Source organism: Lepidochelys olivacea, assembly GCF_965140295.1.
Source record: "Lepidochelys olivacea isolate rLepOli2 genome assembly, chromosome: 2".
NCBI lineage: Eukaryota > Metazoa > Chordata > Testudines > Cheloniidae > Lepidochelys > Lepidochelys olivacea.
Window position 1 is genome coordinate 63,885,026 of NC_140412.1, and position 14,454 is coordinate 63,899,479.

General features: G+C 40.7%; 1 long non-coding RNA gene across 1 annotated transcript in view; it reads left to right on the plus strand.

The window, feature by feature from the left end:
- Positions 1-320: 320 nt before the first annotated feature.
- Positions 321-14,454, plus strand: part of LOC311516965 — a 179,424-nt gene continuing 165,290 nt past the window's right edge. The window contains exon 1 of the long non-coding RNA XR_014710542.1: positions 321-970. This is a non-coding gene — a long non-coding RNA (uncharacterized lncRNA). The remainder of the gene's footprint in view (positions 971-14,454) is intronic.

Below are 14,454 nucleotides of genomic sequence, written 5' to 3' on the forward strand. Positions count from 1 at the left end.
TCGCTGGGGACGAGGAACATAAAAGTGTCCTTCGCAAGAACCAACAGCAGCAAAACAAATAAGTGCGGACATTAATATATATATATATATATATATATATATATATAAAGGTATTTAGTGTTTGATTCTCTGGTTCCATGTAAGGACTCCTGAGAACTGTGAATAAACCCCGAAATCGTCGGAGTTGACGTCAAATCCATCTTAACAGCCATCAAGGAAAACGTACAGGATGGGGTTTCCCTAAATGCAAACCATCAGCGAGGCATCTGAAAGGAGCTTTACTTTCTCCATTGTTGTCTGGCAAACAATGGGAGCCCCGGGCGACTGTAAGGCTGTGAGAATGAATAGGGAAGCCGCAGGATGTGTGCGGGTCAGTGCTTGGGGTCTCTGTCCTAAAGCCCCTTTCTCAGCTTGCCACAATAAAGGAGCACAAGGTTTAGGCTTTGTTGGGTCACCGGCCATCTTCTATTATTCATCACAGCCGCAACAAAAAACACTTATTAATCAGCGCTGACCAGAGGCCCCTTTTGAAACAAGGACAGGGGGGTGGGAGAGAAAAGAAGACAGAGGGACCCTGAACAGACCCTCTCAAAGCTAGAGCAGCCATAGGCACTTTTCGGCTGGACAAAGTGGTGTTCCCCCCCACCCTCCCCAATGCCATAACAAAGTTTCAAATCAGGCCCCAGAGGACTTGTCTTCACCCCTCCCTTTCACTCTCCCTTTCCCTCTTGCTCCGAAGAGGATGGAGACTTTGTTGCAAGTAAAGCTGGCTTGAGGTCAGATTGCCAAGGCCTGAGTTTACAGGTATAGGACTGCTCATGGAAGAGAAGCCTGTTTCCCATCTGGGCCTCAAGTCCGGAGATGACGCAGGAGAGAAGAGGTTTGCTTGGGGTGCGCTGCTGCTCTTGTGCTTTAAAGCTGATGGATGAGGTGTCAGGCCAGGAGCTGTTTGAGGACTTGTTTCAAAATGGTATGAGAGGGAGTCAAATGTGCCCCTGATTGACTGTGCTGAGAGCAATCCTCAGGGTGGTGGTGGCTGTTCCCGATTTCTAGTGCTGTGTATTGCTAAAATGGTGAGCTTTGCTGAAGAGGAGCTCATAGGCTTAAGAGGGCAACATTTATTCCTAGGTGTAAACAAGAATTCAGCGGCAATGGAGTGCTGAGTGATCTTAAAGGATGTATTAAAACCGAATAGGTGGTTATTTAATTCTGGGGGAGGAGAGAGGGATTTTTTTCTTTATTCATTTCTGATAATTTTGCAAACATAATTTAATTATTGTCAAATAAGCCAGTGTTTTTGTGTAATTAACTATGCCTATATTACTATATAATACACAGCCTTAACATAGCTATGTTCACACAAATATATAACACCTGAAAATGGAATCAAGGAACTTGGTACAAATAAGTTTAGTTTGACTGGAATAAAACTAACCATTTTTGGAAGGAGAACTTTTCTGGAAAATCCTCTCTATCTAGATAGTTGGGTTTTTGTTTAAGTGCACAGACTTATCTAAGTAAACAAAGCATTTTGTACTAGTTTATATTTACCAAATGAAAAGGGAAAGCAGATATTGAATCCCCTGTCTATCAGCAGAGAAAAAGAAATTGTTCTCTTAAGAGGAAAAAAAAGTCAACACAGAAGATAGCTTCTGCTTTAAATGTTTACCGACTATATTGTGTGTGTGAATGTCTTTCTTTCTTTCTTTCTTTCTTTCTTTCTTTCTTTCTTTCTTTCTTTCTTTCTTTCTTTCTTTCTTTCTTTCTTTCTTTCTTTCTTTCTTTCAGTACCCACTATATCTGTGGAAAAGCACTAAATAGTAATAGCTAACTGAATCTGATGAAAAACTTCCCCTTAAATTTATGAATATGATTCTTTATGGCATGTAGGTTGTAACATTCTGAGCTGTGGAACGCCTAAGTAAGGGCTTTGTTAATGAAAACAAGAATAAAGAATTCTTTGGTATGTAGCCCCAACTGGTATTTACCACAGTTTACATTGCAAATACAAGACTGCCTTGCATATTGTGTTCTCATGACATGTATTTTACTTAAGTGCTTACAGTATTCTAAGGGTGAACATATTTCCAAAGAGAAAATGGGACACCCACAGCTGCTCACCCAAGGCCAACCCCCACCATGCTGTTGCTGGTCACTGGAACTCTGCCCGCCCCCCCCCATCCCCCACACCAGGCTGTTGCCTGGTTGCTGAAACCCTGTGGAGGGGCCTTCGCATGCTGGAATGCTGCTTCCCTCCCCAGCCCTACTTCCCCCCTGTGTGTGTGTGTGTGGGGGGGGGGGGGGTGGCATTACCGCTCGCCCCCTCTGTACCGCTTGACAAAAGTGAGCATTTGTCCTATTTGCTCTTGCCAATTGATCAAGTCAGCAAGAGCAAACGGGGCAAATGCCTCCTTTCGGAAAAAAAGTCAGGATGGCCGGGACAGGGCTTAAAAAAGGGACTGTCCCCACCAAAACAGGACATATAGTCACCCTAAGTATTCTCTCTTTTCTCTTCCTGTCCCAAGCCCAACCTCAACTATTGTGTGACTCAGATGTTGTAGAGCTTGACGTTCCAGCAATGGAGTAATCAAGTGTTACCTAAATTATTTAAAGCCTGGGATTAAAGGCCTTAGTGCTGAGTGCTGACAAGCTTTCAGATATAGACTGGAGAAAGTTTTGTATTCTTTCCTCTATGTATACACTTTGAAAATAATTTGGTAAAATCCAGTGAATTATTCTCAAACTGTATGCACAGAGAGAATGAATAATTCTTTTACAAGTTGTTCTCCAAAGGAATTAATAAGACTATTCAAAATACAGTGGAAACCTATTAAACACACAATATTGTGGGCTCTCCAGTGCCACTCTTTTAACTGCTCTGTTTCTTTCACAGGTGCTTTTTGAAAGCAGATCCATTATTTTACTCTGGTTTGGTTTGGCACACAGAGCATGCATTAATTCAACAAATCTGGCTGTTTCAAATGTTAATCTTCTTTACATGTTGAGGCCTGATCCTGCAATGCTTGCTCTCCCTAAATTACCATTGACTTCAGGTTCCTGTGTACTGCAAATTAGTGATGATAATTAAGAATGACACTTGTCATTTAATTTACAGAACTTTAGTTTAAAACAGCTAAACTAATTCCATTTCCACATCTGGGTTTGGTGAACCGGATATAGGATTATTTAACAGTACCATTCTTTTAATAGGTTTCCTTGTGAATGGTTTCTGTATTGATGGGTTATATGTGTTACTATGTTAAACAAGGGAAGAAATCTTTAAATTAAATGGTTTATTGCATTCTACTCTGCCATATTGTATAGAAAAACAGACACAAAGTATTTCAAAAAGTATTTTCTGTGAGCATTCATTGCACGGCATCATAATGATATCCCCTTAAATATACCAGTTAATGCTAATGCTGCTCATGCAAATTAGGAAGGATTTTCCAAGTTTGTTGAAAGAGAAAAGGCACATGTCAATGTTATATTTAGTTCAATGTTATATTTAGTAAAGGTTCACATTTGAATAACATTAGCACATTCTTTTATGTTAACAGTATTGTTTACTTTTTTACATGTATTAAATAGATTATTTTATTAGGTCAGATTCTGTTACTCTTACAAATGCTGAGTAGCACCTGACTATATGAATAGTCCCATCAAAATCTGTGGAAACGCCCATGGAATAAGGGGACATCTTCACTACAATAATAGACCTGTGGAATGGCCACAGCTGGCCCTGGCCAGCTGGCCTGGGCCAGCCAGGGTAGTTGGGCTTGGCTGCAGGGCTAAGAATTGCAGTGTAGACATTCGCACTTGTGTCTCGAGCCCAGACTCTGAAACCCTGCGAGTGGGGAGGGTCTCAGGGCCCGGGCTCCAGCCTGAGCCCAAATGTCTACACTGAAATTTTTAGCCCTGCAGCCTGAGCCCCGTGAGCTCGAGTCAATTGAACCTGGTTCAGATACTCGGTGCTGTGGGTATATCATTGCCAAGTAGATGTACTAGATACTATGTTCCATAAGAAAAGACAGCAAAATTTGGCCCATAGGAATGAATGGGACTATTTGAAGAGCAAGGTACTATTCGATGTGAGGAAGGGTGGTAGAACCCATCCCTTATATAGCACAGTATCCAGTGCTTTAAAAACATATTTTAACATATTGTGTACCTAAACATTTGTGGGTAAAGACAAGACACTGGAACAGCTGAGATGAGCAAGGCTGGTGGAGATTGTTGGTGTTGAGAAGAAGGAAATATTGATTGCAGGAAGAAGTAGGGCTTAACGGGGGGAGGCCTGAAAGAAGAGGGCAAGTGTGCTTGGTTGATGGAACCAGAATAAGTGTATCATGCATAGGGGACAGCATGACAGAAAGTGTAAAATTGAGGATAGGGGAAGAACATAAAAGGAACATCAAGTTCAAATGACTGTAAAGGGCATAGGGAGTAGGAGGTGTTCTTGAGTTCTTATGAAGCAGCAGTTATTCCAAATTGCTTTAGTTTATATTTAAATTGATATTTTAAGGTAAAAAGCCATTTACAGCCAGAATAGCAATCTAAAATTTGATTCGGTACATAATGCATCTTGGGCTCGGATCCTGGACTTCTTATTCAAAAATAACCCCTCCTGATGTCAATAGGCATTTGGATGTGCCCGGTCTGAATAAGAGCCAGCTCAGGGCATGTCTACACTTACCTCCGGAGCAATCGATCCATCAAGGGTTGATTTATCGCGTCTAGTGAAGACGCGATAAATCGACCGCTGAGTGCTCTCCCGTTGACTCCAGTACTCCACCGGAGTGAGAAGTACAGACAGAGTCAATGGGGAACGTCAGCAGTCAACCTACCACAGTGAAGACACCGCAGTAAGTAGATCTAAGTATGTCATTCATGTAGCTGAAGTTGTGTAACTTAGATTGATCCTGCCCCCCTAGTGTAGACCAGGCCTCAGACTCAAAGATTGTTTTACTCATTTGGGAGTGGTACGTGCCCTGTGATGTGTCTTACTAAGGGCCTGATTCTGCCCTCTGATACATTCATGCAAGTAGTTGTGCATGTATGTCTGAAGGCAGAACTAGGCTCTAGGTTTTCAATTCTATATATGTAGAACAATTTTTAATAAAATGAAGTGTCTGGAAATTTGGCGATGAAAGAAAGATAGATATTCTTTGCACAATATGTGTGTGCATGTAGGTATCACACACAATCACAGAACCATATTTTTAAGTGGGCATGCAACAGCTGGCTTGTATGCACATATCAGCATCTAGCTGTGAAAAACAAGAGATAGCAGGCGCACATTTTACCTTGAGTACCTGCAGGTTGGATGTGGGCAAGAGTAGTAATAATACTTAGGTATTATATAGCATTTTTAATCAGTAGATCTCAAAACACTTTTCAAATGGAGGTAAGTATCAATGTGCTCATTTTACAGATGGGGAAACTGAGGCATGGGGAATGACTTGTGGAGGTTACTCAGGAGGCCAATGGTAGAACCAGGAATAGAATCCAGCTCTCCTGAGCCCCCATGTGCACTGCTCTATCCTATAGACCACACTGCCTGGTGTATTTGCTAGGCAAATCTGGCCCATGAAATCTAATCAGAAAGCTAAATTTATTCAAAGTTAAGAGCACACAGTTAACATTACAGACACAGGAAATGCAAAATTAAGTTCCACTGGAAATATGAATTTAGTCACATTGGAAATTGCAATCTCACACATATTTTATAGTGATGTTGTTGTCTGAAGACAGTTTTCTGCAAAAATGGATTCAAAGTGAATCCGTACATTTGTTAAAACTATGATGGTTGTAAATTCACAGTTGAAAAAGATTCACATTTTGTTCAATGAAAGCCTCTAATTTTTAGAATATAGTAGAATGCAGTAAGAAAAGGAGTACTTGTGGCACCTTAGAGACTAACCAATTTATTTGAGCATAAGCTTCCATGAGCTACAGCTCACTTCATCGGATGCTCAAATAAATTGGTTAGTCTCTAAGATGCCACAAGTACTCCTTTTCTTTTTGCGAATACAGACTAACACAGCTGTTACTCTGAAACCTGTCATAGTAGAATGCAGTGATTTTTTTACTGAACCTGATGGTAAGGCAGGTTTGGATTTTGTGGAGGACTTTACTTGCATTGATTTCAATGAAAGTTAGGAGCCTAAACACCTTTTGTGGATCGAAGCCCTCTCTTCCTGGTCCTTTAAGGGCAAGCATTGCTCAACATGCCTTTTACAGGCCTCAGATTCTTTAAGGTCAAGATTGTGGGAAGTATAATTTTGATGGGGGATGGTGGTGTCACATGATGGATCACATGGCTAGCTTGAGTGCTAGGCATGCTGGGAGAGGAGACAGGAAATAAAAGCAGCCCCTGTTGGTTCAGCTGAGAGTTAGTGAGCAAACACACATGCTAGCTGAAACCTAACAGCTATAGCTGTGCCCTAAAAAGGGAGTCTGACTGGGGCAATTGCCAGAAGCCAGTATTATAAAGTCCATGTATTCAAAAATCATGAGTCTGGGCCCCCAAAATTTAAACTTCATGAGATTTTCCCCCCGAATAATACGTCTTTTGTTTATTTGCTTTTTTGTTTTCTGAGCCTTTAGGGTGCATTTGTTTCATATTTTCAGGACTTTGCCTGCAACCATGAAGGCTAGAAACTACTTAAAAAAAAAAAAAAGCTGAGATTCTCATGCAAATCTCTTGAATGCAGCAGCTGGGACTTCAAGGAAAACTCCAAATATTGTGTAGCGCCCCCTCTCCACCTGGTTACCTTCTTTAATGCCAATCCGCTTACAGGTTTTGATGGACAGGCCTGGGTTCTTTTGGATCTCACCACCCACTCAGCGGGGTGTACCTTCTTTCTTTTTTTCCTATGAAATTATTTGGCGGTGCCTCCATCCCCCTTTCTCCTTCCTGGCACGGTCACCAGGGCAGCTTGGGCAGAAAATTCTAACTACAGAGTAATCCCCACTTACTTGCCAGATAGTTGGAGACTTCCAAGGAATAACACAAGCACATAAAAATATATTAAACACAATAATTATATTAAATAGGAGACAAATACAACATAACAGGGTAAAACACTATTTTTAGGCTCCCACACTGCAAATACCCTTGACTTGATGTAGCAAATGTAAAATTAGGGTCCCGTTGGTACACGTACTTTGCTGGGGCCCTTGATGACCTATAACCACAAAATTCTTCTCTGCAGTGGTTTAGCAGCAGGGCTGACGGGTTCAGTACAGCCCAAAGGACTCACAAGTGGGAGAAGGTGGTAAATCCATCCACACGTGTAATATACAGGTTATAAAATCCTCAAACCCTTATTCCCTGGCTTGAGTACACAGTTCAGGGAGTAGGGGGTCTCCAGAACCAATTCCCTGACTAACTAACTAAACGATGGTGCACTCACAAACTCCATGAATGAACCTTAGGTTCGAAGATGACTCTGGACTCCTCAGTCACTGCAGAGGGGCTGCTCTCTGCTGGCAGGGATCCTCCTCAGGCAGGAGTCAGGCTGCTTCTGGTCCCAGGATTTCCCTTCACCACAAAGGGGTGCAGGGCTCAAGGTGTAGATTACACAACTATACTAACATCCAAACGGTAGCTTCCTAGCCCAGCCTCCAGTCAGACACTCAGCAGGCAGCCTCCCTGGACTAGCAGCCAGAGCAGAGCTGACCATGTGGTGACTGGTCTCACCTAGGGAGCTGGAGGGCAAACTCAGCCTGGCTGGGAAGTTTCCCAGCAAATGTTACAAATTGGGAATCATCAGTGGGGAAGGAAAAAACCCAGCTGAGGGATCGGCTGTCAGATCCCTAGAGGCCTGTTCTCAGGGGGAACCCTGCATGCAGGCCTGGGACTCACCAGCTCCCCACACAGCCAGCCCTGTCCTTTTCCCGGCTGGCTCCAGACTGACTCCCAAATGGCTTCTCCCTGGGAGGGCCTCTCACTCCCTATTGGTTGCTGGGCGGACTCTGAGTCTGCCTTGGCAAGCCCTCCCTACCACGGACAGTGTGCCTCTCCCCAAGATGCCTGCAGACAGAGTCCCAGGAATCTATGTAATCTCCTGAGGAGTTACAATTGCAAATGGTGAAACTAAGTGGTGGCAACACTATGGAGCTGATCAAAGGCCAGGAATTGATTGGAGCGATTGTGTATTCTTGTGGCTAAGAAGGATTAAAGGATGACTATTTACAGACCGTTTCTTACAGGACGGTGGAAGCCTATGGAAAAGGTGTAGATTGGAGCTGGTTTCTTGTGGAAGTCTTGGAGGTTAATTGGTCTATCAGTTAAGCAGCCCCAAGAAGGGGAGATTTTATTTTGCAACTCTTACTGAGTGGTGTGTAATTGCTACAGAGGCACAGAATAAGGATGGTGGGGCCTGAAGCATGGATGTGTATCTGATGAGTGAGCAGATAAGCACCACTAAACTGAGAAGAATAAGCCCATGGGCCTAATTTAGCTGTGAAGTAAGTAAGACTAACTCCACCAAAGTCACTGGAGTAGCACAAAGTTGAATCAGAGTTGAATTTGCCCAGCTGAGATTACTGTTATGAGAGTGTGCTATAGCTGTATGTATGTAAACAGTTAGCTAATCAACATGGCACCAGTAGATTGTGCTCAAGAAAATGCAGCATTGTTCATAGGCTTTTTAGGACTAATAAAAGTTGTTGTGCATTGCAAATAGCTTCTGATATGGGACTCTTCACAATGAGAGCTTAATAACTGCCAGGTCCCAGTCAAGTCCAGCAGGAAGAATGTGTATGTGATGTCAAAAAGGTGTAGGGTTATTAAATTAGACTCTCCTACATCTACTGAGAATACTCCCCAAGTAACTTTTAATTACAACTGCCTTTTTTATTCCCCTCCCAAGCGAGACAAAAGCACATCTATTTCCTTACTGAAGTTCAAACGCCAGCCTTCTTGGCTGTAACTCTGGTCAGTACAAGGGATTAGGTTTTGTTTTGAGGGTTTTTTTACAGTAGGATTTTATTTTCACTGCTTTTCTTTCCACTTGTGTTTTTTATCCAAAACCTACTTGAAGGGTTTTATTCAGACTTTAGAATGTAAATCACCTTCATGCTGAGACCAAGCATGGGGCATCTCAGCCCAAAAGATGAATGTTTTGGAAAGTTAAGAGTTTATGAAAATGGGTTTACAATGGAAACTGTTTTGCATCTTTAATTACAGTGGGTGTGATTGGTGTCTGCCTTTCAGTCTGTTTAATTTTATCTAATCTATTGTAGAACTGGAAATATTCAGTCTAAATTAATTTGTTTTGTAATTTGTAAAACCAGCTAAAATTAATTTAATCTCCAGCAATTATTTTTAGTAACTGTCAATTGGCACCACTTGCCTGCAGAGGTGAAAATAATGGAATGTGTATGTACAGCCACTCTCTCTTACACTAAAAATAAAAAAGGGTGCTAAGACAAACACTTTTAAATTATCAATGATCATAGATGCAGCTGTATGTGTGCATAGGTATGTGTTACAGATCATATTTATACACAGCTTTGACCATCTTCTCCACGTTCTGCCCACTAGTGGTCCATCTCTAGCAGGACTTATTCCAACATTCCAAACTCCTGGGCAACGTCAAACAGCCACCATTTCTTTTAAAGAATCAATCTGTCAGAGAAATGTTTCCTTCTTTCTCCCCAGATATATAATTCCAACTCCCGCCCCCCAGTTACAGTAGAATGAAGTCCAGGCTGGCCAATATTGAGTCATGACCCAGTGGTAAGATTTGGTCTAATATCTTGCAACGTTGCAGAGTTAGAAGTGGAGCTTTGTACCATTGGAGAGAGGATGTTTCCCACTTTCAGATGGGATATACAGTTGTTGGTTCTAGCCTTAGAATGTCCTGAGACTCTGAACTTATAAATCCTGACAATTTTATTAATAGAAAACCTATTTTAGATATTTTTGAAGAAGTTTAAACTTATGATTTCCCTCTCTCTGAGTTCTATGTAGTTGTTTGCTTGATGTCAAGCTTGTTGTGCCTGTCTTGTTCTGGTAGAAGTTTACAGAATATAGTCCCAATAAGAGAAAATAAAACTAAAATATTTCTCTATTAGTTTTTTCCATTAGGTAAGTGGGATATTCAGGACATGTAATGTGTGATGTATTATAAAGGCTTTATTAATGCTCATTTGCAATGATTTGCATAATTGCTCTTGGTTTCACTACTAGACCAGGGCAAAATTATTTATTCAAATCTTTTGACCCAAAAATGCAGATTTGGATTGATAAAAACTCTTAGTGAATTTGCAAACGGAAAAAGAAAAAAAATGTGGAACTGTCAAATGGTTTGTTTTGTCATTTTTCAGAATGAAATCTTTTGATTTTTCATTTCTGAATGATGTTTTTATTTAAAAAAACATTTTAAAATGTTTCTAAAACTAAAATAGTGAAACAAAATGGTTAGTTTCAGGTTGATTGAAACATTACAGCTGACATTAAACAATTTTTTTTGACATTTTGGCTCACAGCAAATTTCGAACTATTTTTGGGTGGGTCAACCTGATTTTTTAGACCTACACCTGAACTGAATATTCAGTTATTCAAATTCCTTATTCATGACAATGTAGCCATTCAAACTAATACCACTGAAACTTTACCATGCTACTGCATTCAGTCTTGTATTCTCACTTTTATATACGTGTCGGTGAATATGAGACATCTGAGATAAGAGAAAATGAAATGGACATATAATTCACTGACTATATTTGTAAGAGACTTCAATACATTTAAATATTTGCATCTATTTTATTTTCCTGGTAACTGTAGATGCCTTTTTTGCCATCTTATCAAATTCAGTTCAAATGGATCCCAAAATGATCTGACAAATTAAGATATCAATAGGTTACAGTGAAGTGTAAATGTAAACTCTGTTGAATGTTGCCGTAATGCGTACCGTTTTCTTTTATGTAAAAATAAGTCAGTGTAAATCTCCATGCTAGATGTGAGGTATGATGGGACTGACAGAAATTTGACTTGCCTCCTATGCTTTGTCCTTCTAAACAGTGGTTCCTGTTTAGATTGTACAGATCTGAGGTTTCTGTGCAGACCTTCAACTTGGCATGAACTTAGTATGTAGGAGTAGTAAAGAAAAAATTTTGTGAAACTTTTTCTCATAACAAAAAATGCTGGTTCATCAAAACTGAAATGATTGGCAGGAATGTACTGATTCGATGAAAATTTTGTTGGGAAGGTTTCTCAGATCCAGTATGGTTTTTTTAGGGGGGAGAGAGAGAGAAAGAAAGAGAGACCAGAGTAGCCAGTAGCCCAGGGGTTAGGGGACTTACTTGGAATATGGAGGACCCAGGTTCTGCCTCACTCAGGCAAGGACTTGAACCTGGTCTCCCACATCTTAGATGAGTGCCCTAACCTCAGGGCTACCCTGGAATGGGTCTTTTATGTGCTTTTCTACCAATAAAAAAAAATCAAAAGAATTAATTTGTGTTCCCTATCAGAATGAAAACAAAGTTCAAAACCTCAATCATTTTTCATGAAACAGAATTCTTATGAGCCCTACTTTGGAAAACAGTACTGCAGATTTTGTGATATGTACTATGTGTAGTTTACTGGTTACCACTAGGAAATAGACACTTGTCTATTTCATGCATACAGGTAATTTCATTATCTGGCTAAAAATGGTAGAAGCAACTGTGTAGGGCTAGGTCTGGGACTGAGGGAATTTCCTGACTGCCAGTGGGCTGTGTAGCTACCATTTTTATATAGTTGATCATTGCACGTATAAATGAAGATAGGCAATGATATTACAGTACATCTCATTTAGCCACAACTCAAAGTTAACTGCTGTTTAGGAATATTCCTGGAAGTTGTATGGAGACTCTGTGATCTTACACAGTTACCCCCTTTTAAAGTCAGCCAGCTCTTCCCTTCATGCCAAACACCATTTCTCTGAGAGTTTCTAGACTTGGCATAAACAGGGTTGTTCTAAACATATCCTTCTTCACAGCACAGCAGGCTGCCACCAGCAATTTTGGGACCCTCCTGCCGAGATGTTAGACTGAGGCCCCCAGGGCCAATTCAGCCACGCAAATAGCAGCCAGAGAGCCAAGATCAGGAGAAGAATGCCCCAAGCAATAGGTCTAATTTTAAAATAGTTATCGTAGTGATAATAATAAAAAACCTAGAAGGTCATCAATTTCATGGCTTTGCAGGGTCACTCAGATTTATTTTACCAGCCCTGAGGTTCTCCCTATACCTTTAAAAATGTTAGTTCCTCTGCTCAGTGCCATTTTCCTACTTCTGAGATGGACGAATTGCCTTCCCTTGGTTTGCCAGTTTTCCTTTTGACATCAGCCTGGCATTTACAGGTGTGCGAGTAGTTTTTTAAACAATCTTTCTGAGGGGTCAGGGAGAGTTTTCAGTTTAGATTCATGAGCTGTAGAATTGGCACTAGTTCTTTACCTAATACTAGAAATGGAATGTGCCAAATTTAAAAGCTACAACCCTTCGAAAGGTTATTTAAAGAAAAAAAAATAACTTCTGCATCCACCCGTGCTACCCGCTTCTGATGTTTCTTCTTCCTTGGAAAAGCAAAAGCTCCTTTCTCTTCTATTGTCTGTCTTTAAATAGCCAGGCTCATTCTGTTGCCCATTGCTGTCTCCCATATTATTAATTATTATTAAATATTATTATTTGTATTATCATACTTCTAGGAGCCACAGTCATGGACCTGGACCCCCTTCTACAAGTATTGTACAAACATTTATTATACTTCCCCTCCATCTTGCTCCATTTCTTCTGTTCTCTCAGTCTGCTTTGCTCCCCAAACTCACACCTCTCTGTCACCCTTGGTCCTATCTATATTATATTGTCTTTTCGGGCTTCCCATCCTCTCTTTCTCCCATATACTTTAGCACTTATAGAATTTTACATATATGAACTAATGAATAGTTCAAACACCACTCTGAGATAGGTGAGTATTCTCCCTCTTTTACAGTTGTGGTAAACTGTAAACTGACTTGGCTTCTATAGAGGGAGTTGGTGTCAGGGTTAAGGTAAGAGCTCAGGTAACCCCTACTCCCAGATGTGTGGTTAGACTGCTAGACCATGCTGTTTCTCCTATTAGTAAGTTTCCCCTTTGTGTCGAGGTCCATGATGACTGCAAGGATGATAGGCAGTAAGCCAGAAAGGAGTTTACACCGTCTGTGGCAGCCGGGTACTCACCAAAGTCAAAAGGACAGCAGTTGTTTCACAGATCACAAAGGCCTGTGAAGTTTCAGGAAAAATCACAATGACAAACTTTCAGCTGTAGCATCTGTTCATGTTTTGACAGTTCTTTCTGCAACAAAAAGGGCGAGAGAGAGACTAATTATTTTTATTTGAAAGGCAAGCCAGGATGTGCATTGACTGAGTCTCAAAAATCGGAGGGGTATGTAGTCCTGGGCCCCCAAAACAGCTCTGATCTCACTATTCTTGTCAGCATGCCTTCAGATTTAGACTGTTTTCCAACGTGTATGTTATGTATTTGCTTTAGACTGTAAATTTGTCTTCTACATCATCTGACAGGGCTGTGTACTTACTAAGCTCTATAAATGAAAATACTGACGTCAAACTTGCTGGTGCCAGTTAGTGACTGGATAAGGAAGCATTACCACCTGAGCAATGTTAAGCTGACTTTTTTTCAGTGTGATGCAATATTACATTTTCTCTCCCCAGGCACATTCTCCCCCTCCCCCCATGGTCAATTGTTGAACATTTGGTCCTTTCATTTGCTTTTTTGTTATTGCCTGTATTAAATAAGTTTGCCCCACAGTTTTAAGAATTCAACTGGCAAAATTAGAACACTCTGTCTCATGAAAGAAGCTGACAAATTATGGGCTAGTAAAATACCAAATTTCCCATTGTTTTAGTTTACAAAGGTACACTGTAAGGAGTAATCATAGTGAATGATTAATCCTGACTAAGGCTCCGTGGCAACCAGAGCACGTTGTGAAGAATAGCTTAAAAAAGGGCAATGGCCTCATACAATGGCTTGCACTCTTTATTAAAGGAAACCTGATATGCTTTAAACTAAAGGAGTTTGTCCTGAATAAATGGGCTGGTTCCATCACAAGGCCCAATCCCTCATTCCTTGTGCACTCTGCAGCTCACAGGATCAGGCCCCATATGCATACAAGATATTAATATTTGTACATGTAACAACCAATGTTGATTGTAAACTCTCTGTAAGTGCAGGATCTTTGTCTTATTATCTCTTCCCTGAGGTGCCTGTCATACCTTAAAGTGTGGTGTAAATAATATTAATAACCTTGTTGACTTCAGTGGGAAATGGTTAATAAAAGGAAGAAGGTGAAAGGTCAGAAAAGGAAGTTAGGAACACCACTTGATATTAGCAAGCTTGATTTTGGATATCCTGCATTTATCTATTTCTATCTATTGCCATCCTGGGGCAAATCCACTTGTTTTAT